General features: G+C 38.6%; 1 protein-coding gene across 2 annotated transcripts in view; it reads right to left on the minus strand.

Annotated features, from left to right (window-relative positions):
• The window catches only part of MLLT3 (MLLT3 super elongation complex subunit), a 287,402-nt gene that overhangs the window by 43,638 nt on the left and 218,844 nt on the right, over positions 1 to 24,920 (minus strand). The window lies entirely within an intron of this gene.

Consider the following 24,920-nt stretch of genomic DNA (forward strand, 5'->3'; position numbering starts at 1 on the left):
AGAAGGGAGTGGCAAGAAATATCCAGAGTGATGAAAAGCAAGAACCTACAACCAAGATTACTCTAGCCTGCAAAGCTGTCATTTAGAATCGATGGCTATATAAAGAGTTTCCCAGACAAGAAAAAAACTAAAGGAGTTCACCACCACCAAACCATTATTTTCTTTATTAATTTTTTTTTTAATCCTCACCAAAGGACATTTTTCAGTTTTGGTTCAGATAGAGTAGGAAGAAGAGAGAGAGAGAGAGAGAGAGAGAGAGAGAGAGCGCGAGCGCACGCACGCGCGAGCGACGTGAAAGGGACACATAGAGTGGCTGCCTCCCACATAACCCAACCAGGGTTGGGGACAAACTGCAACCGAGATATGTACCCTTAACAGGAACCGAACCCGGGTCTCTCTGGACCACAGGCCAATGCTCTAACCATTGAGCAAACCGCCCAGGGCACCACCAAACCATTATTAGATGAAATTTTGAGGGGTCTTCTTGAAGAAAAAGATAAAATATATGAACAAACAAAATGGCAATGAATACATATCTATCAACAATTGAATTGACAAACAAAATGAACAAGCAGAACAGAAACATTCTCATAGATACAGAGAACATTTTGTTGGTTGCCAGATGGGAGCAGGGTTGGGGGAATGGGTGAAAAAGGTGAAGAAAGTAAGAAGTACAAATTGGTTGCTAGACTGACAAATCTCAAAGGGAAGAGGGGTTGGGGGTGGGAAAAAATAAACAAAAGAACTTATATGCATATATGCATAACCAATGGACACAGACAACAGTGTGGGGAAAGGCAGGAGGGGGGCGGAAATGGGGAGGACGGGGTCAATGGGGGGAAAATGAGGAACATCTGTAATACATTCAACAATAAAGATAAGTTAAAAAAAAAGAAATGAAGTTCTGGTACATGCTACAGAACAAATGAGCTTGAAAATATCATGCTAAGTGAAATAAACCTATCACAAAAGAGCATATATTTTGTAATTCCATTAATATGAATTGTCCAGAACAGGCAAATCTACAGAGATAGAAAGTACATTAGCGGATGTCTGGTGCTAGAGAAGATGAGGAATCTTCCCTCTCGCCATTTGTTTTTGGAGGCAACCTAATTTTTGGTGGCTTTGTTTCAACAGGGCTTAAAAAAGAAAAAGAGAAGATGAGGAAATTGAAAAGTGATAACTAAAGGGTATGAGTTTTATTTCAAAGGCAATGAAAACATCCTAAAATTGATTGTGGTAATGGTTGCACAACTCTGTGAATTATACACTTTAAATGGGTGAACTGTAGATGTCTGAATTGTATATCAATAGTTTTTTTTAATTTTTTTTAGAAAACTACACTGAATATATACTGACAACCATTCACTCAATGTTTTTTTTCCTTTTCTTACACTATCCAGTAAAGCAATTTGATTCAATCACTCTGTTTTTGAAGATTAAAATATAATTATATGCTTTGGGACAATTAGCCCATCAGATTATGATGAAAGTTACTAAAATGGAAATGTTATGAAAATCAACCAAGATAATTTAATAATGAGTTTGGCAGTAACCTTTTCAATGAACTACAGATAAAATGTAAAACATTAGCCAAAGAAAATAGTAGATTTCATAGTGTTACATTAAGAGTCATATGAATTAGTATACTATGTTGAGCTATTTGCAGGTAAACAGAGAACGGAAAGGAAGGATATTCATTTTTCTCCAAGGCTGTAAATATAGATAGGACTTTGAAAATAACTTAAAACCTTGTTCCAAGGACTAAGATTGACAACCTGAAAAAGAAAAAGCAGTCAAGTAAAATGAAAATACAGACATAAGTGTACACAGATCAGATCAAAGTATTGATCCCAGACAATTATAAATTAATTCCTTTGTATAAAGCGTGTCAGCAAATGTCATACAAACTATAGTGTATCTTTTATTGACTTGTTCTTACATGTTTACTACATGTCTGAAAATATGTTAGGATCCTGGGGAAACAATGGTGCACAATCTAGATATAATCCCTGTCCCAGAGGTTTTACAGTTTAGCTTCTAGTTTAACATTTAACTGCCTTTTGCTTCAATATTTCCCATTTACAAAGAACTCTAGCAAACTTGCTACCACTATTCAGACATTTAAACTCCAAGTTACAAGTATAGATTAGCAGTCAAAGAAATAATTTCCTTCTTATAATAGTAAGATAAATTTGATATTTCAGAGGCCAAATTGAGGTGTAACTTACATACAATAAAGTGAAAAAATCTAGATGTACAGCTCAATTAATTTTTATATATGCATACACCCATGTAACTACCACTAGGTCAAGATACTGATTAATTCCCCTGATAATGACTTTGGACAATGGTTTGCTAAGTGTTGGTGCTGGATTGCTTGCTGGATCCTAGCAGCTCTCCTAGGGAATCAGATGGATTTTGTAAGAGGCAAACCAATTGATAGTAATTATTTTATACAAATAAAATCACATCTAGATGACTAATTGTCTTTGCATGAAAAATACTGGCAAATTTCTAGGAGAGAGAAAAGTGATGGGGAAAGGAAGAAATGGGAGTAGATATGACCAACGTAAGTGGTAAATAAAAGAGACTTTACATGAAAGGAATTGTGTTGATTCTTCCCATAATTATTTTGCAGAGAGGGTAAATAATCTGAGGGAATTGTTACTATGACATTAAGCTAGATCTAAAGAGCAGCATTGAGTGAGCTTAGAAGAGAGGCCTACAACACATGGAATAACTGTTGCATTCCATCTATCCATCTATTTATTTATTTAACATTTCAAGAGAAAATATGCCAGTTAATGAAAAGAATCTTACATTTATGTCCTCAACCCACTTTCCACATTCACCTCTTTTGAATATAACATGTTGTTGCATACAGGCATTCTTTCTATAAGCTACAATATTTTTCCTAAAACAAGGTAGGGTAAAAATATAAAACTCTTTGTCACTATCAAAAGTAGACTTCTAAAGTTGAAGTTAATCAAAGGAAGACAAGTAGGTGGTAGAGGTCTAATTAGCAACTAGAAATCATACAAGTTTGTAAAAGTTAAGATTTTAGTAATATATTTATTCTCCTGTTTCTCCCATTTCCAAGGCTAAATACTCCTATTACTCAATGTAATACTATCATTAATGGTAGTATTATAATATCTTTAGTGGACTTGCTACAAAGACTTCCCCTCACTTTTAAAATCATTCAATGATATAATTAAACAGAGGTCTGAATGTTTTAGTTTATTTGTTATGGAAAGGACAATGACTGAAGACTATAACTATGTGCAGTACCTCCTTTCTTTATCCCAACAGCTATGCCTGAAATAACTACTTTAATTGCCTGGCAAATATAATGCTAATTGAAGCGAAATAAGCCAGTCAGAGAAAGATAAATATCACATGATCTCATTTATATGTGGAATCTAATGTACAAAATAAACTGACGAACAGAATAGAACCAGAGACAATGGAAACATGGAACAGACTGAGGAATCTCAGAGGGAGGGGGGATAATACAAAGGACTTCTATGCATACGTATATGATCCCCCATGGACACAGACAGGGCGGTGAAGGCCTGGGGCAGAGCAGGAACCAGGTGGAGGGGGGCAATGGGGGACACCTGTAATAACCTCAACAATAAAGATAAAAAAGGAACAGGGAAATATATTTTATAACTACAAAAAATTAGAGTAACAAGCAAAAGTGACAACCCTAACTTGAGATATTCTTGTAACTAACATTATCAGCGTTTCACCATATAATAAATTGGTTTTTGATTATTTGACACTTTATTGAAAGCATTTCTTCGTTGATTAACAAGAGTTATCATTCCTGCAAAGTTTCACATCTAAAAAAGCTTTAGAGTCATTTTAATTTTCCTTGACAACAACTCTCAAATCATTCACTGCCATCATCCTCTTCTTTCCAGATGAGGAAAATGACTCAGACACAGTTTGTTGAATTTCCACCAGTACAGCACAGCACGGAGCCAGCTGGATTCCCACACGGGCTTTTGGCTGCAGGCTGAGCCCAAACACGGGAGATCTGCCCCCTCCCCTCCACCAAAAGTGGGGCAATGGGTTGAGGGAAGGTACCTCTTCCAGAATTAATATCAAGGTTTCAGGTATTTCCTACGCATGGAGAGGGAAACAGAGAAGCTCTTCTCAGTCTGAACACACAGAAAAGATGCCAGCTGTGCAAAACGAGAGGCCCTGGAGCAGCTGGAAGGAACCCAGCTATGGTTCCTCCTACCTAGACATTGAGCCTCTTGGTGACCTGGGCCCTGAATTAGAGAATTAACAGCTCAGGGCCTCCAGGTAGGGGTGTGGGGGTGTGGGAGTGTACAAGGAGGAAAACTGAATGGTGATAATTTAACTCAATACCCCTAACAGGCAAATTTGGGGTCCACAAAAAGGATGCCCGCTCCATGTGTAGGTAGATAACTGTACCATCTGGAGGAAAGCACTACTCTACTCAGAATATGTGACCAGTTTTAACTTTCTTCTACCATCGTGAGATAACACCTTGGCTGGGGGTCATCATTATTCACAAAGTTATTAGACAATGGGAGTAAAACATACTTGTAATAAACATGGAAAGTACTTTTAATTTCCTCCTCAGAAGAGACAAGAAAACAAGGGATAAAAAAATGTTAGGAAAAGAGTTTAGAGAAGTAAGAGAAAAATACAGACACAGTCTTGGCCTATTTCAATCTTTTAAAAAAATTTTAATGGGCCTATTTAAAAAAAAGTTTTTTAAAAGCTGTGCCCTAATTTTTTCTCCAGGGTAGGGGGATTTCAGTCCAAGGTGAGCCATGTGAGGGAAGGGCAGGTGGAATCAAGTTCCCACAAGAGTTATGAAAAGCCATAATCTCCCCCAAGAGTTCATTGGTCACCACCTGTGAAGCTAATAAGTTGGAGGAACCAACTCAAAGTGTCTCTCAAGGCAACAGATGGATGCAATGAATTAGTCAGTGCCCTTCCCAGGATGCTGGGCATAAAACACACTGGAGGGAAGGTGGCTGAGCAGTGCAACCTGCCGAAAACGAACCTGACATCTGCTTAATCTTCTCCCTTGGACTCCAGCACCACACTGGATGTTTCCAATGGGTAACAATGTGAAAGCTCCGTGTGGACTTCTCTTTCATTGTTATTATTTCAAATACTAAATGTTATCTACTTAAGGATCTAATCTTGGCTCCATGCCCTGGCAGAAGGCAAGATTTTTCCGTTAATAAGAGCCTGGAGGCTTTATAAGACCATGGGAGTTTTCAAAAATATTCCTACATATTCATAATAGTCAGATTAATAGATCTGATGCCATATTTAAAGTGGCATTTTATGGGTAGCTTTAAAAGGTACTAATGGGGTAACTTTTAAAGCTACTTTAAAACATGCAGCTACGAATCTAATGCAAAACCGTGTTGCCTTTTGATTTTGGCTATGTGTTCACTATTTCGTAATGAACTAACCAGAAAAAACTTGGCATTTTTCTCCCCTGAAAAGATATTTGACATTCAGTAAAGAAATTTAGATTAAATACTTTTTAACTGTTCCCTGTAAGAATTAAAATCTTTTCCTTTGACTTACATGCTTCACAAGCAAACACAATGAAAGCAAAATAAATCTCTGGTACAGTACGTGCCCTTACATTGATTAAAAATGCTAGCCAGGTTTGTGTTTTTATAGGCTTTTGGCCACTAAAAAGCCATCAAAGTAGTGACAGCTGAGCAGCAGGTAAACCAAGCAGACCTCAACGACACTGCGGGTTCGGTTCCAGACCACCATAATAAAGTGAGTATCACAAAAATTAGAGTCATAATCTTTTTGCTGGTGGAGGGCCTTGCCTTTAATTTGTAAAATACGCAACATTTATGAAGTGCAATAAAGTGAAAGCAATAAAACGAGGTATGTCTATAAAGAAAAACCACTGCTAACTGTACTTCAGGATCTTCTGACCTGGTGGTTAGGACAGACATAGGCTTGTTGTCTGAGAGAGCAGAGTCCTCACCTTCAAAACGTCCAGTCCTTCACTCCCAACCAGGGGCCAAGATGAAGCATACTGGGCAAAAGTTAACTAACACCTATGAACAGAGCATCCATCCTGGCATTTTATATCAAAGCAGAATGAAATCTATCACCTAGAAGAATAAAATGCTTATTGTAAACTATGTTCTCAGTATTTTTTTAGGTAAAGTCACCTCTTTAATATCTTTTAAGCAGTAAATTTGGGAAGTCCTTTACACATATAATCCTAACAATCTGTGAGGTGAGCATTACCAGAAGAATACCCATTTTATTGTTTAGAAATATGCACATTTTACTAGCTTTTCTGACTACCAGCTATGTGTCAGGTACTGTTTGCTACTCATTTGAGTCACACAGTTTTGGGAGATACCATTGACATTTGAGAGATTATAAAAATTAAGATACAAAAAGGTTGACTATTTTGTCCTAGACTTGGAGCCTTTTCCCACTTTGCAAGATTTTTTCTGGGACCCCCTGTTCACTTGGTTTATAAAAATATATAGTTTGGCCCTGGCCAGTATGGCTCAACGGTTAGAGCACTGGCCTGCAGACCAGAGAGTCCCAGGTTCGGTTCCCACTAAGGGTACGTACCTCGGTTGCGGTTCCTCCCTGGCCCCAGTTGGGGATGTGCAGGTGGCAACCAGTCGATGTGTCTCTATCATGTCGATGTTTCTCTCTCTGTCTCTTCCCCCTCTCTCCCTCCTGCTCTACCTGAAGATAAATGCAAAAATGTCCTTGGGTGAGGATAAATATATATATACAGTCTTCCCTGGACAGTTTGCTCAGTGGTTAGAGCATCCGCCCACAGACCACAGGGTTGTGGGTTTAATTCCTGATCAAGGACACATACCTGGGTTGCAGGTTTGATCCCCGGCTCTGGTTGGGGTTGTGCAGGAGGCAACCAATTGGTGTGTCTCTCTCACATCAATGTCTGTGTCTGTCTGTCTGTCTCCCTCCCTCCCTCCCTCCCTTCCTCCCTCCCTTCCACTCTATCTAAAAATCAATGAAAAAATATCCTCAGGTAAGGATTAACCAAAACAACAACAAATACCATGGTCTGTGTTCCACACCAAAATATAAATAATATGCTTTCCTTGGTCTAACACACTAGGGTTACAAGTTGACTCTTGTGTCCAGAGTACATTTACATAAGCATAATAAAGCTAAAAAGAAATGTTGGTGGGTATGGATGCTGCCAAAGCTAACTGAACCTATAAACTCATCTAAAAAACACTGCGAGAGGTGAGACATAAACAAGATTGCCATTGATAAAGAAAAATAATGGGGAAAAGGAGAGAGAACTGTTGCCAAAGTCAGGCTCATCCTAATTCAAAGACGAAGGAGGAAAAGTACCAGAATTATGGGTGAGGAGCAGTCAAGATTTTTGGCTAGGGAGCATCTGTCAGGTGGAAGACTCTAGAACTAGAAACACACACGCACACATACCCATTAGATATTTCACTTTACAGTTCATAAATATACATTAATCAACCAATCTTTTGATGTATGACCAAGGAATTTTCTCCGAGTGAAATCAGAAAAGCCTTTTACATAAACCACAGCCGATGCATTATCTACGGTGACCATCCACAAGCAAGAAGCCAGAGATGTGCAGAGTCCTTCTAGGTTCTTATGATATTTTCCCTTCCACCTAATTTGAGAACAAATTTTTTCCAGAGACTCCCCTTCAGGCTGCAACTTAGTTTTCATAGAACCAATTATTTTTTGTGTAAATTACAGGTTTCTGTAACATTTAATTAACTAATGTAATTACAAGTAGAACTGACACACATGTTTGGGAACAACTATGTTGACTTCTCGGTGAGTGTGTCATTCGATCTGGGGGAGCCAACGTGCATAGGCTGACAGCACCCACCATCGATGGGCAGCGGCACATTTCATAGGGGAATGGAGAGCAGTTATCAGCTCAGGCCAGTTAATTGAGCTTTTTCAGCTGCAGGCTGTGCAGCGCCTCACAAGGGCTGGGTAGAAGGGCAGCTGTTCAGGACCCACAAGCATGCAAATTCCAACACAGGGAATCCCCAGAGCTGAAGACAGGAGGGAATCCATCAATTTATAAGTTTTAGCATACTTTAGTAAGGTTTCAAAGGACATGTGCTGGAGTGATATCTTTCCGTAAGATAAGAGAAGATAGTTGTGATAACATTTTTTCTTTCCAAAATGATGGCTGCTGTCTTCAGTTCATTTTTTTTCTCGGAATAGATGCAACCTCCCACAGTGATAAATTATACTTGGCTATAATTTTAGTTTTATAGTGCAATCATGATTCTTTTAAAATCACCCTGACATGCTAGCAGCCTCCAATGAGTATAATTAAATATACATCTGAGTATAATTACTGACTAATCTGATAATTCTTTAGGGGAATTAAATGCATCCCCCACATCTTGTTTCTTTTAGGATAAGTATTATTGTTCAGTAGAACTCTTTTTTTTTTTTTTAAATAGTGCTTGCCCCTTGTGGTTAGAAACGTAAATCTTTTGTGACTATTTTTTTTATCCATTCTTCCAAGTATATAATAAACATTCTATGGGATGATTACAGATGCTCAAATGTGATAGTTTAATAAATATTTAACAACCAAATTAAAGTCATTAATTGAAAACTAATCTGTTGTGATATTATGCAACCTGAGGAAACAGAAGAGGGAAAAATAGTTCCTTTAATACAATATGCAAGTGGTATTTTACCAGTTCCAATAATTTCAAGAGCACATAGAAACATTAGAGGAAATATAATCGTATTTCACGATCGCAGACAGCAAAACAAGGTGGTCGTGTAACTTTCACGTTATCACGTCTCTGCACAGTCCCTTGTAGGAAATAGCGAGGCAGACATTTCTTTCACTTCAACATCCTGTTATTGAAATTTCTCTGAAAACTATTTGCTTTTTTAAAATAGAGAAGCAAAATGTTTGAGATTTTAGACTCATATCCCTCTGCTGTCTCAATAAAAGATTAATTTGTGGTCCTTGCCTCTCTTTTGTTATTTTTTGGGGATTAATAGTCTACATAGCACAATAGGTTAAAAAAAAATCTTGGGTTGTTTTGCGGGAGTTTTTGATAGCTCCACACTGCTTGGTAGCTTATGTAGTTTAACACAAAGGCAAGGGCTACAAAGGCAGGTGAGGTGCAATCCAATGTATACAACTTGCATACTTTGGCTGCCAACTTATCCCAGAATTTTGACCTATGAACTTATCTGTACAAGGGTGGCTTATCCCCCGAATGTGTGCCTCTGAGAGGACCAAGACTCGTCTTGTTTATGTGATGAGCTCTCCCCCTCCTGAGCCCTGTCTACTCTAGGTGGGGGGCCAAAAATCACATTTCCAGATCATTCAGATATATTTATAGTTAGACTCCTCAGGACACAGACTCCTCAATACATACATTAGTTAAGAGGATTCTTAACTACAAATACATATATATATATATAAATATAAATACCTCTTTACACTATTTTTTAAATATTGTTTTCTTTATTGAGAGGCCATTTTTGCATTTATCTTCAAATAGAGCAGGAAGGAGAGAGGGAGGAAGAGAGAGAGAGAGAAACATCAACATGAGAGAGACACATCGACCGGTGGCCATCCACATGGGGCCGAGGACAAACCGCAACTGAGGTAGGTGCCCTTAGAGAGAGAGGAAGGAAGAAGGAGAGAGAGAGAAACATCGATGAGAGAGAACATCCATTGGCTGCCTCCTGCATGCCCCCTGCTGGGGATTTGGCCCATAACCGGGGCATGTGCCCTGACCCGAAATCTACCCAGCGACCTCTTGGTGCATAGGTCGATGTTCAACCACTGAGCCACACTGGCCGGGCCATCTTTGCACTATTTAAACATTTGTTGAGCAATGATGAAGTGCCAGGCTTAGTGCAGAAAGCTGAGAAATCAGATTAAGAAACCATATCTGCCCTGAAAATCAGGAGAAAACATTTTTATATGAGAGAATAACAAGTATAATCCAAGTATGCATAAACTGTTAATGGAGAAAGCATAAAGGAGGGGCGGGGTTAATTTAGGTGGGGCAGATTATGTAGAACATCTTCAAAGAAAAGGTGACTATTCTCAGCTATTGTGAATAGAGCTGCTATGAACATAAGGGTGCATATATTCTTTCTGATTGGTGTTTCAGGCTTCTTCGGATATATTCCTAGAAGTGGAATCACTGGGTCAAACGGCAGTTTCATTTTTTTTTTATCCTCACCTGAGGACATTTTTGCATTTATCTTCAGATAGAGCAGGAGGGAGAGAGGAAGGAAGAGAGAGAGAGAAACATCGACATGAGAGAGACACATCGACTGTTTGCCACCCGTGCAGGGCTGGGGACAAACCACAACCGAGGTATGTACCCTTAGCAGGAATCAAACCCAGAATTCTCTGGCTTGTGGGCCGACGCTCTAAACGCTGAGCCAAACTGGCCAGGGTGGCAGTTCCATTTTTTAATTTTTTGAGGAAACTCCATTATTGTTTTATTTTTTTAATGTTTTTATTAATCCTAACCAGAGCATATTCTTTCCATTGATTTTTCAGACTCAGTGGAAGAGAGGGAGGGAGAGGGAGAGGCAGAGGGAGAGGAAGAGGGAGAGGGAGAGAGAGAGAGGGAGGGAGGGAGGGAGGGAGAGAGAGAGAGAGAGAGAGAGAGAGAGAGAGAGAGAAACATCAAAGTGAGAGAGACCCATCAATTGGTTGGCTCCCACATGCATCCCAACCAGGGCTGGGGATCAAACCTACAACCCAGGTACCTGCCCTGGACTGGGAACTGAACCTGAGACCCTCTGGTGCCCGGGCTGACACCCTAACCACAAAGCCACGCCGGCCAAGGCCATATTGTTTTCCATAGTGGCTGTACCAGTCTGCATTCCCACCAGCAGTGTACTAGGTTTTCCTTTTCTCCACACCCTCGCCAGCACTTGTTTCTTGATTTGTTTTTGGTAGCCATTGTGGCAGGTGTGAGGTGATAGCTCATTGTTGTTTTAATTTGCATCTCTCGGATAAAACAGTACAAGTGCCCATCAGTAGATGAATGGATAAAAAAGCTGTGGTACATTTACATAATGGAACACTGTGCAGCTATAAGAGAATGAGAGGCCTCTTACCCTCTGAAACAGCATGGAGGGACCTGGAGAGTATTATGCTAAGCAAAATAAGCCAGTCAGAGAAAGAGAAGTATCACATGATCTCACCTATACGTGGAATCTAATGAGCAAAATAAACTGATGAATAAAACAGAGCCAGAGAGATGGAAGCAGGGAACAGACTGATGAATCTCAGCGGGAATGGAAGAGAGGGGGCGGAAAGAGATAAATCAAAGAACTTATGTGCATATATGCATAACCAATGGACACAGACAACAGTAGGGTGAAGGCTGGGGGGGGGGGCGGTGGGGTGGAGGGGGTCAGTGGGAGAGAAAAGGGGGACATCTATAATACATTCAACAACAATAATAAATTTAAAAATAATAAAAATAAATATAAAGACACAGCCACACCCAAGGTCAAAAAAAGAGAGAGAAAGGAAAGGTGACTGTTAACTAGATTATAAAGGACCAAAGGTATTTTACTAGGGCTTAAAATAGCACTGAATGATCAGGAAACTTGGTTAGGATCACTAAATATAGGGAGAGTAAAGAAAGAGGAGAGTGGAAAGGTCAGATTAAAAGAAGTCTTAAAGTTGGCTGGTGTAGCTCAGTGATTGAGCATCAACCCATGCATCAATCGGTCGCCAGTTTGATTCCCGGTCAGCGCACATGCCCAGGTTGTGGGCCTGACCCCAGTGCGGGGCATGCAGGAGACAGCCAATCGATGTTCTCTCTCATTGATGTTTCTATCTCTCTCTCCTTCTCCTTTCCTCTCTCTCTCTAAAAATCAATAAAAAAAATTTTTTTAATAAAGAAATATTAAAGCAATGCTTAAAACCAATTGGCTATTGTTACAGGATGCTAGGGAAGCAAACCCATCCTGAAAACTGGTTAAAAAAAAAGCAGGGGTGGAGAAGTCACACACCATGTTTTATTTTTCCTATACAAACTGTACTATTGGTTAAACAAAAGATAGAGGAGAAAGAGTTTCTTTTTATAAGTGGATTCTGGCTGACAAATGAAGAAAAATGGACGAAATAAAAATACCACCAATCCGCAAACCCTAATGAATCGTGAAGAGAGGCACTGAGCGCCAGTGGGTGCTCACCTCACATGCACACAGAGAATAACCTCACCTTACCGGCCTCCTGATGAAAGAACACAACTCTCCCCATGAAATAGTCTTGCCCAAAATCAAATCCAAAACCTGGCCCAAATCTGTCCGGGCCTTTAATTTACGAAAAATACACCACAAAAATATTATCAGCAAAATACAAACTGAAAAATTTTATGACATTCTAGATTTTTTTCATTACACTTTTATGTGAAAAAAGAAAGATGAGGGAGACCCTATAAAAATCACAAATTTATATGATATTTTTACAAACTGCAAGATGTGGACCTAATTTGGATCCTGGTTCAAACAAACTGCAAAAACAGAAAATTTATGACATCTTGATTCTATTAGAAATTTGCCCAGAAATCTGATATAAAGAATGGTAAATTTGTTCAGATACAATAATGATACTCCAATTCTGTTTTTAAAAGGCCCTTGTCTTTTACAGGTTCATACTGAAAAATCTATGTGTGAAATAATATGTGGGATTTTATTAATAATTATATTGGGGTAAGTGTAGATGGTGCCACAGTTGAAACAAGATTAGCCATCAGTTAATAACTACTGAAGCTGAGTGACAGACAAATGGGAGTTCATTATACTATTCTGCATAATTTGTGTATAATTAAAATTTGCCATAACAAAAGATTACAAAAAGAAAAAAAGCAAGGCTAAAGAGAATTTGGTGTTTAGCCCATATGATATCTGAGGTTTTGTAACAATGAAATGCTCTATAAAAACTGATCCATTAAGGATGTTATGGGTCATTTGAAAATGACCCATAACACCATTTGAACTACTTGTTTCATATTCTTTCCATATTTCCTTCTAGAATTTGTGTTTTAGTTATATAGAGAAGGGCCTGGAGAAAGAAGAGACAAGAGACAGGTAATAGGTGTTTGTCCAGGGGAAAATTATATAATAGAAAAGAAGGAAACTGACAATGGCCAACTGATGGGCATGGGCGGTGGAAGAACAGCTGGCAAGGAGACTGCAGAGAGTGGTTAGAAAGACCAGGGTTGGTAACAGAGAGCCAAGGAATAGAACACAAGAGCAAACCAACGATGCTAGAAAGGTAAAATCAAATGCTTAGAAAATGTTTTCTACATTTAAAATTTGGAAGGCGCTGGTGACCTTTTCCAGTGGTAGTTTTAAAAATAGTTTCCAAGCCCTGGCCAGGTAGTTCAGTTAGAGCATTGTCCCAACACACCAAGGTGACAGGTTCCATCCCTGGTCAGGGCACATACAAGAAGCAACCAATAAATGCATAAATAAGTAGAACAACAAATTGATCTTTCTCTCTTTCTCTCTCCACCCTTCCTTTCTCTCTATAACGTCAATTAAAAAAAAAAAAAGTTTCCAAGAGCAAAAGCCAGACCAGCGTGGGCTGAGGAATAAGGGAGCTTTGGTGATGTCCATCAGTGAAGGGAAAGGAAATGGAGAAACTAGTCTGAAGAGCATCAGGGTTAACTGAAAACTTGGAGATGGGAGTATGTGTGAGCATCTAGCTGTTTGGTATGAAGGATGCCTCGGTACATAGGTAGAGAGACCAAAGGAAATAACTCAGGACCCAGAAGCAGATACTGAAGATACTGGAGGGTAAGAAGAAGTAGGATTCAGATTTCATCTGTTAAAAATATTAGCTTGTCCAAGTACAGGCTTCATTTATATTGGAGGTTTTTTAAGCTCTTTCCATGTTTTTATTATTAAGTAATATTAAGACTTTTGATTTGCCAGATACCTAAATGTGTCATTTTCTGTTTTGCCTAATGAGTTCCCCCTCCTCGTAAATATATCAAGCCATGATTAGTCTACTTGGTAATTTCCCAGAGACAATCAAGGAGGACCAGGGCACAGCGTCTGTCAAATTTTCACCAATTAATCTCTGTGATATGCACTGAGACTTGCACTCTACCCTCCCGAGACTGCCATGAGGCTTTGAGGTGCAGCTCTGCTGAGGATATGAAATGTAAGGTTCATTCATTCAACTAACGAGCACAAACTAAGAGGCGGGGCCAAGAGATGACACAAGCCTTATGACTAATGGGTATAAACAACTCATTGGGAACCATTTTAAATGGTCACGTGGAGGAGTTTGTGAAGCAAATGAGGAACATGTAAAGGACTATAAATTGTCCCAAATGGAAATGATAATGGGATACCAATTGGGGACCTGCATCCTAGGGCCTTTTTCGGGGGAGTGGCAATGAGAGCTACGTGATCTTGGGCAAATTGTAAAACTTGGTCTCAAGATCTCCTTTGCAAAATGCAAGTTGTTAAAAGAAGTTTCTGTGGTCTTTCTGCTTTAAAACTCCAATGACTTTCTCAATCATGAAGTAAATGCTGTATTAAAGACAGTTGTTCATGGTTTTTAAACTTGGTCTTAAATCTTTAAGCCTTAAAAGATTTTTTTAAAGATGAAGAGAGACAGCAGAGTTATTAATATGATGAGAATAAGCAGATGGGCAGCACGGGAGATACTACCCCTCTTTCCTTCAAACCTAAGTTTTTGGGGAGTAAACTATGAGACTCATTGGTTTTATTACACAAAACAAGGAGGAAGATGCACGGCTTATCTTTAAAAGGGGGGAAGGGACTTGTAAGTTGTCCGATGAAGGCAGGCTTGATGAGCAAGAAAAGTGAGACTCTGATCTAAGAAAGATTATCAGATAAGCTAGCACTTTCAAATACCCCATCCCAAGATCAGCAACATGTCTGATGTTCACCTTTAATTACAACCAGTCCTCAACAATACTGAGGAAGAGGAGGAAACTTGAAAATACAGTGAATACTTTCTAATACCGAAAATGTATCAGGTCATCTTTGAGTAGAATTTGTCAAATATAAACATTTTAGACTAGGGTGGACTTTCAGCAAGACTCTGCTTTGATTCCCAGTTTGATGGAAAGTTGGGCCAAATGGACAATTACATTTTAGAAATATGTGCAGAAATGAAAAAACATATTGTGGTCGTGGATTAGACATCACTAAATTCCTAGACAACAGCTCTGCTCCTCGATCTTTACAAGAACACCTACCAACATCAAGTCTTCACAGAATGCAGTTCAAAAATTACCCAACAAAAATGTAAGTCTTTGTCTGTAACATAATTAATATTGTTGCTTGAACTAATACCCGAGTGGAAATTCACATCTATAATCTCATCATCAGCATTAAAATCCACATTTTACAGTTCATTGCTAGTAGGCCGAACCCGTCTAGTCTATTGTTTTCAAGTCTATGCTCTTGGACCATGGCTTCAGGACCACCCCTCCTAGGCCTGGGGAGATGATTTATTAGCCAGGTATGGCTATGTACCAGGATAAGGGAGCCCTCCCTTCCTTCCTCATTGCCTTCATGAGTACAACCTTTAGGTAATGCAATACAGGAGATGAAACACAGGCCATGTCCTTGCCCCTAGTATGAGGTATATGAAACACTCCAAGACAGTACATTGGCAAACAAGCACCCTTGGATAGGCCCTAAAGCACTTCAGCTTTTTAACATATTCTGCAATTTTGCTTCTTAGAAAATGATACTGAGGTCTACGAAGCGTGAGTTGGATCAGCATTTTGAATATCACAGCCTGGTCTCCTTGCACCCATAATCCATAGCCAAGTTTCAGGGCTACATCTTATTTCTTATTCTCCCTCTTTCACTGGGCTGTGGTACCATTACCGGAGGAAGACTGATGGTGAAAAAGTTAATGCTGCTAAATAGATTTTTCTTGAAAAGATTCAATCAGTATCATAGTGGTTTTAATTTGATTTGATTTCTCTCTCAAGGAGGTGTAATTGGTGGTATATGGTACAAAAAAGCATGGGCTTTGGCATTAGATCTGGATTCGAACTCTGGCTCTGCCACTTCCACGTCTGTAAGATGAGAACAAAAACTCTCTCACACATTGTACGGGTTACATAAGAGGATACGGAGTGAAAGGGTCCAGAACCATCCCAGCGTGAAGTTGAATTAAATAAGGCTTCCTGCATTCCTGACAAGCAGTTGGATAAATGAATTGAAGGGCTTCACTGATAAGACCTCTCTTTATTTTCTGTAAGGGCAGTACAGACTTGTCTGCATTTGCCATCAGTTCTTCTCCCAAGTTGTTTCCTCCAATCAAGCATCCCTCCTCCTGCCCCCCAGCAGTTATCTGCACTAATTCACGCCTTCCTTTTTTCAAGGCTCAGCCTACTTTTGTACCATCTGTACCATCTACTAGTGTTGATATAGAGGAGTACCTACCACATAAAATGTTATTGAACATCATTAAGGTAATCAAAGAATATTAAAAACAAACATGTTCGGAAGGAAACATTTGTAGTTACTCAAAGTGACATTGGTATTTTAACATTATTTTTAAAAAAATTAGAAGGACCACAAAATAAAGCAAGGATAATCAGTTTAATTAAAAAATTACAATTCTAAACACAGAGGCCTCAAACCAGGACACTCTAGTAATTTCTTCATTTATTTATTTAAAGTCACATCTGAAGACCTCATACATACTTTTCTTTCCATGGCTGAGCAAGGCAAGAAAATTTCCTTTTCTCTGTGTCACCAACTCTAAATATTTCTTCCTATACCAGCCCTGCCCTCCCACCCCCATCCTCTATGTCTTCTAAATTCAAAGGCAAAGTCTGTTGTCTCCAAACACTTTAGTAAACGCTTTCCCATTTTCTCCAGCCTAATAGAAGGATCTTTGACTTTATCTGGGAACATCTCACTGTGCAGTCACCTTTGGTGACCCAAAGAAGCCTCTTAGGGGTGATTTTTCTTTGTGGACCTTGACACCGCCTTAAAGTTTACAGTCATAAATTGTTACCCACTGAGAACAATTTCTCAAACTTGGTTAAATAATTACATAGGCACCAAAAGAAAACCACCCTCTAACTATATCATTGCATTATCTTGTCTCCTAATTCAAAGAAAGCGCAGCCTACATTATGAATACCCTAGAGACATTCAAAAATAAAATTACAAAATGTTACTAGAAGGTTCAAAAAGAAGAAGTCTTCACACTGGAGGACACCATTTGTTATTTGGTGGCACCTTCTGGGAAAGCTCGATATTGCAGCTCAGCTCTGTTAAACATACATTCCCATGCAAAACCAAGTGGGAGAAATCCTGGGAGCAGGGAAATAAATAGTGCTGATGACATATGACAACGGTGTGAAATCCAGACCCAAGAGTGTCTGTTTTATTAGAAGCAAGTATGTATGTATGAGAAGTCAGAGGTTCCTGGATGTTACACAGCTTCTCCCCTCAACTCTGACTGGACGCCAAATCCACCTAGGAGGAAAACCCATCACCACCTGAATGAAGACTGTAGGGAAAACCCAAACCAATAGGTAGGTCAGAGTAATATGATTCACAAATGGAACAAGAATATGTCAAAGGCTTCCTCAGCACTGATGACAATTTCTTGAAGCAATCTCTGCAACTGTAAGGTGAATTCATGAGAAAATAAAACTTGCTTCATCCCAAAACTCCTTACAAGGGCATTCCCTACCAAGTGGGATCAAATTCTGACTCTACCACTTTTTTTTTTTAATTGATTTTTAGAGAGAGAGGAAGATAGAGGGAGAGAGAAAGAGAAACATCCATGTGAGACTAGAACTTTGATTGGCTGCCTCCTACATGCCTGTTACCAGGGATCAAGCCCACAACCCTCCCTGGCCTGTGCCCTGACCAGGAATTGAACAAGCAACCTCCTGGGATACAGGACGAAGCCCAACGAACTGAGCCAGACCAGCCAGGGCTCTAGCACTTTTAACTATGGGCATGTTTCTTAACTTTTGAGCCCGAGTTTCCCCATCTATAAAATGGGGATAATAATATTACCTATTTCATAGAGCTTTTTATGGGTTAAATGAGTTAAAACAAATAAAGTGCTTAGAATGGTGACTAACACATAGAATGCACACAAGGAACTTTAGCTACAGCTGTATGGTATCCCTATGGGATGATAAAGCTAGTTGTGCAAAATCATGTTGAGTTACATCTTTGACTTTGTGTCTAAAGATGACAGATTGGACAATTACATAAAGATTATGGGCCCTAGACAAAGAAACATTAATGTATTGAACAGGCAATGCAGCTCTCTTAAAGAAGGGTTACAGAATTTATTGAGAGAACCAATCTAATAAACGTAAGTGAAAATGCCAGGTTTGGGCAATTATTGATAACAACCAACTCTGCAATGATAGGGTCCCCTGTCTATTCATGACCCTCAGCTACCTAAGGCTTCTATGGAATCATTTAATTTAAAAACAGAAATCATTTGGGCTTAGTATGGTACCCAAACAAGGAAGAGAAAAACCCTCTATTTAAAAAAACAAACAAACAAAAAAACCCCTCCCTTTTAACTGCTTCCAATCTTTTTTTGAAATAAGCCAGAACTGTGGCTGAATAAATGAACAGCTGATTGGCTTGACTGCATGGCCTTCTTCTGATTATATCTAACATACACACCAAACAAAAATAACAAGGTCAGGTGAAATTTCTCCATGCACTCAACAAAGGTAACTTTCTTCCAATTGTTTTACTTAATGTTGCACACAGAGGTGAATCTACCAGAGTGAGAGTTGCAACTCTTCAGGTATTTTTACCTCCAGTTATAAAATACAAAGAACAGAAGTCCAGAATGAGGCCCCCTTGGAGAGCCGGGCAGCCCTTTAATGAATGGCTTCTCCAGCTGCTCACTCACCATACTTACAGACTTTACAGCTCTTGCATGTGCTGGAATTACAAGTCATTAAAAAGCCACTTTGAAAACACAATAAAGACCTTCTTCTCTGACTGCGACAACCTTCCATCATATAAAAACCTAAGGCCAATGCTTCAACAGCAGGACATTTACTGCCAGCTCCAGACAGTTTAAGCAAGGCAAGGAACAGGGTGGGGCGGGAGGAAATGAGGCACAACAAAAGAAGGGAAGTTTCTTTTTCCTTCTTCGTCCTTTTTTTCTTTTCAAAAGAAACTTCTGCAAAGGTGGTTTGAAGTCTTTATCCTCTATCTGAACTACCACCTACCCTTGGGAAAAATTCTCCCATCTGATGAGATTTCATCTTTCTCCCTCAAGAAGATTTTACCCAAGAAAGCACTTTGCTAAGCCAAAAACTATCAAAAGACACAATTAAAATTTCATTTCTCACACCATGGATTGAAGTATGAAACATTTTATCAAATGTAATCAGCCCATTTTCAAGGAAAGATAATGAAAGCGTTTAACTTCTGCACTTGTAAATTATGATTAAATTTCTACAGAGCAAGGCAAAAAAAGTGAAGGCAATGATAAGGAAATTACCACCATAAATGAATCTGATCATAAATGGTTATTTCAATTTTCTTTTACTGTTGTTTCCCTCCTTCACTGCTATGAATACCAAACTAACTTGTATCACAAAACAAGATCACCTCAACAAAGAAGCAGAGTTATATGAAAAACAAAAACTAGAAAATTATAGGAGGAGTGAAAGACATTTGTGTTCTTTTTTATTGTTAATTAAAGTCAAAACAGTTAAATACAAACCACAATTACAAACTTTTGGTTGATGTTACACTCAAATCCGTACCCTTTCCTAGCTCCTAGTGAATGTCGACACTAGTAAGAACAGTCACTTTCCATAAGTGTCCGTTATGGCCACAAAAAGATAAATTCCTAAACCAAGAAACAGCTTTATTCTAACTGGAATTACCTAGGTTCTTGAATGCAAAATATTCTTAATGGTAACATTTACGTACATAGATAAAACATGCCTTTATCATGTTTTCTGTTTGCTAATTGCTTTTCCACTATAGATTTAAAAAACAAAAGACAAAACAACAGTCTTTCTTGCCTTCTATTAGCCCTCTCCGCACCCCACCTCCAAAATCCTGTAAGGAAAAATTACCGTCATGTGACAATATTAGATTTCTTTATAAAATGAGAAACATCTCAGGAATTACAGAATATATTTTAAAATTACTCTTTCAGTCATATTAACAGTAACCCAAGGATAATCATTTCTTAGTGTATCTTTTTAAAGTAGTAACAACAATAAAAATTTTAAAACCTACCAAGTACCCTGAATGCAGTGATAGGTATATTTTTGTCCTTTATCTCTTTTAATTAGAAAGCTGAAAGATCCCTGGAAACACTGGCTTAACTTTCAGTTTAAAATGTAGAATCTTTGCAAGAAATAAGTGTTGATGAAGATGTGGACAAAAGGAAGGGAACTCTTGTGCACTGCTGTTGGGATTGTAAATGGCGCAGCCACTATAGAAAATAATATGCAGTTCTGCATAAAATTAAAAATAGAACTACCATACAGTTCAATAATTTCAGTTTGGAGCATTTATCCAAAGAAAACAAAAACACTCATTTAAGAAGATATATGTACCCCTATGTTCACTGAAGCAGTACTTACAATCGCCATGATATGGAAGCAACACAGATGTCCACTGATAGAAGAATGAATAAAAAAGATGTGGATATATATACAATGTAACATTATTCAGACATAGGAAAGAATGAAACTGAAATAGGGTATGCAGCAAAACCAACTGCTATCGATAAAAGCTATAGGAACTTTCAACAAGAAAGTAAGATTTATGGCATGAAATCCCTGGACTTATGGCTTAACACTGGCAGCCAGCTCGATTCAACATGGTGACTAGGTAACCCCTCGCCTCATTATATGCTCATTGTAATACATTAGCATGCTAAATGACACACCCCACACTGCCATGATTGGAAACAGAAGGGCCATATAAGGACACAAAATGGCCAATGAAGTTCCTCTGAGAAATCTCCACCCCTTTCCCAGAAAGATCCTAAATATTCCTCCCCCTTATTGAATACCCTATTACCCCTCCCCCCCATTAAATGAACCTTTATAAAGGAAGCAAATTCTCCTAGAGGGGCTGCTCTGCTGGTGAAGTAGCCTACTCTCTGTCTCAACACTTCACTAATAAACTCACTTTCACTTTAAACCCTATGCTGGCTTGTATTCGAATTCTTTCCTGCACAAAGCCAAGAAGCCGCAATGGGTGATGAACCCTCGGGTTCTCAGACTCCCAGAATACCTGCATCAAAATCTTGCCATTTGCAACAACATGGATGGACCTGGAGGGTATTATGCTAACTGAAATAAGTCAAAGAGAGACAAATACTGTATTGTTTCACTTATAGGTGAAACCAAAAAAACTAAACAAATAAACAAAATAAAACAGACTCACAGATACAGAGAACAAACTGATAGTTTCCAGAGGGTTGGGTGGTGGGGGGATGGGCAAAAAGGTGAAGGGGATTGAATGGTACAAAGTTATAGTTATAAATAAGCCACAGGGATGTAATGTACAGCATTAAGAACACAGTCAACAATATTGCAATAACTTTATATAGTGATGGATGGTTACTAGACTTCTCATGGTGATCACTTCATAAGGTATATAAATTTCAAATCACTGCTGTACACCTGAAACTAATATAATATTGTATATCAACTATTCTTTAATTAAAGACAGCTTTAGCCCTGGCTGGGTGGCTCAGATGATTGGAGCATCATGCTGTACACCAAAAAAGGAGGTGGGTTCAATTCATGATCAGGGCACATGCCTGAGTTTCGGGTTCAATCCCCAGTCAGGCATATACGGAAGGCAGCCAATCAATGTTTCTTTCTCACATCAATGTCCCCCCACACCCACTCCTTTTCTCTCTCTCTCAAAATCAATTTAAAAATGTATCCTTGGGTGAGGATTAAAAAAAAAAAAAAAGAGCTTTACATTCCAGAATAAAAATTAACAAACTTAGAGTCTTTGTCCTTTGTTTTTCCACAGGACACATGTAACACACGCATATCAATATCGAGGTCATATCTCCTCAAGAGCAACATGACATATATTCCAAGTACCTTTTCCTCTTTAAAACAGATAAGCCATACTCTTTTGAAAGGACAAGGGAATTCTGCAGTGATTTAGAATATCAAAAAATATTTCAATGCTTTAGATTATAAAGGTTTCCAGAAGCCAAATCATACATAACAAAGACTAACTCACATTTTAGATCAGTATACTAAGTGCTTTAGATGGGCTATTTTCACAATAATCTTACAAAGTAAATACTATTAAAAGCACCATTTCACACACACACACACATACACACACACACACTCCCACATACACACCCCTAAGAAACAGAGAAGATTAAATCGTTTGCCCAAGATCACAGGTACAGGTGGGATTCAAAATACAGCCTGACACCAGGGTACAGACTCCTAAATACTCAATTACTTGACTACCTGACTGCCTACCTACCTACCTAAACACTTACCCATAAATAAGTGACCCCACAAAAAACATGCAGGCATACAAACCATGGACATACTTTTTTTTTCTCTTTAAAAAATTCTTCCTTTTAATTGTAACTAACATGTACCAAGGCAAATATTTTCTTTACAGAGATATACCAAGTAAATAATCGTTTTACCCCAGCCCTTCCTAATTCTTCACACTCTTCCAATTATTTTTTTGTGTCTTCCTTCTATTTCCAGCGTCTGTGATTTCCACCTGCTGTGTCTAAAAGTTACCTACCATCCCATCCCTCACAAATAAACCTAAATCTGGCTAATATTTAAGTAACGAAGCTGGAAGGACTTTAGAGAGATCAGGTCATCCGATCGCACTTACTCAGACGCAGCCCCGTTCACCACCAGGATGTGGCCAGTGCCCCCTGAAGTTGGACCTGCCCCAACCTACCACCAAATCAGTTACTGGCCAAGGGAGGTTTAGGGCTGCTAAGGACGCTCCATTACAATTGCCTCCTGTTTGTTCCTTTTGTCTTGTCCAAAGGAGGGACACCGGGTAGTAGAAAGGCCAAACAAAGGTTATCTTAACTACTGAATCCAGGAAATTTCAGCCCTCTTTTCTCCTGTGCTCACAGAAAGGTCTTCTGGGCCCTGGCTTACTTGGAACCACTGCTGTCAATTCTCCTCTGTTCCACCACCTACATTTAGAGAAGCAAGCCAATAGCAGCAACAACAGAAGCATTACTACTATCAGAAAACTGATAAGGGAAGTATAATTGTTGGGTTTTGTACCCCAGCTAATACCTGAAAGTCTTTAGAGGCTTTCCCTGAAATGATATGCGCATTACAAAAACTCCTGTTATGATCACTGGATATGTGGCTCTACTAGGTCACAAATCACTAAAAAAAATTCGCCACCTACTGAAAGAAATTATAATTCCAAATGTTCATTCCAGAAGACTTTTAAAGGTATTGCTTTGACTAAATACAGCAAGTTGGACATAACATCTATAAAAATAAAAGCCATACTTTATATGTCATATACAAAAGGGAGGGAGCAAGAGGCAAACAAAAACAAAAATACATAAAATTATCTAAAGAGAAAGATAATCTGTGATTCTTTCCTGTAGAAAGAACATTCAATACTACTTTGTGAATGCCACTGGTCTTCTCACAAATCAGCAAACATTCAAGAAAGATGCCTTTAAAATGTTTGACCATGACCTACTATAAGAAATGACACAACCTCTGAAATAAAAATGTCAAAAACCATCATTTACCCATACTAATTACAATGTATTCTGACTTTTAAAAAATACTGATCATGACATGCTAAATTGATTTCATGGCTCACCAGTGAATCACCACCCATAGTTTAAAAACCACTGCTCTAGAAGAATCGCAACATGACAGACCAAGTTGCTAAACTTGACAATCTTGATAAACTAATCACACCCCAACCGCATCAGTGAACATTTCAGGGTGATTTGAAATAAAAGGCAAACATACAAAAAAAGTTCCAAGTAGCATCTGTCATAAGAACAAGTTTTATTTAAAAGGAGAGGTAAAAAGCAAAGGAGGAAAAATAAATGCTTGAAATATTGGAGAAAAACCTTTAGCTCTCATTTCCATTTCACGAACTATCCCTATGAAGCCTTTACCAAACACTAGAATGAATTACCCCATCTCCAGTAATTTATATGCTACTCTGTTCCTAATAATTATCTTCTATTTAAATTTCAAGATTAGCTATAGGGAGTAGTAGGGAGGAAAGTGGGCTCTGGATGACTAGATATCAGTATTGATGCCATGTCCTATATATCTGGCTGGCTTTCAACACAAAACAGTACGAACACAGGAAAGATAATCTGCTATGAAGACCTCCTAACCCTTGTCAGCATTTGAACTAGCAACAATTGTGAAGTGACCCTGGAGACCAGAAAGAGAAGTAGTATTCTAACACTGCCAGCAATTTTTAGTCAGACATTTTCCTTGACCACCATCCAAAAATACTGACAAGCCAAAGGAAGATTATTGGGGGTGATCATGACTGATAAGTAATGGTAGAAGGCCAAAGTTAGAGAAAAAGAAAATGTGAGGAAGAAATAACTTCATAGTAAATAATGTTCCTATTCTGTTCTCCAGAAATAGAATCAAATACTTTTTGAAATACTAACAGTCATGTCACTAAAGTGTAAGATTTCTTACATTGGTAGGTTAGAATAGATAATCTAAAAATCTCTTCCAACTCTGAGAAATCTGTATTTTAAGTTTAAATCTCAACATCAGGTAACTTCTGGGGGGATATTAAATGGCCTTTTAGGCACTCACAAAAGATAACTCTACTTATCAGAAAAAAACTTGTAATGAAGATCACAATAAAAG

This window comes from Molossus molossus, unplaced genomic scaffold, assembly GCF_014108415.1.
Source record: "Molossus molossus isolate mMolMol1 unplaced genomic scaffold, mMolMol1.p scaffold_m16_p_14, whole genome shotgun sequence".
NCBI lineage: Eukaryota > Metazoa > Chordata > Mammalia > Chiroptera > Molossidae > Molossus > Molossus molossus.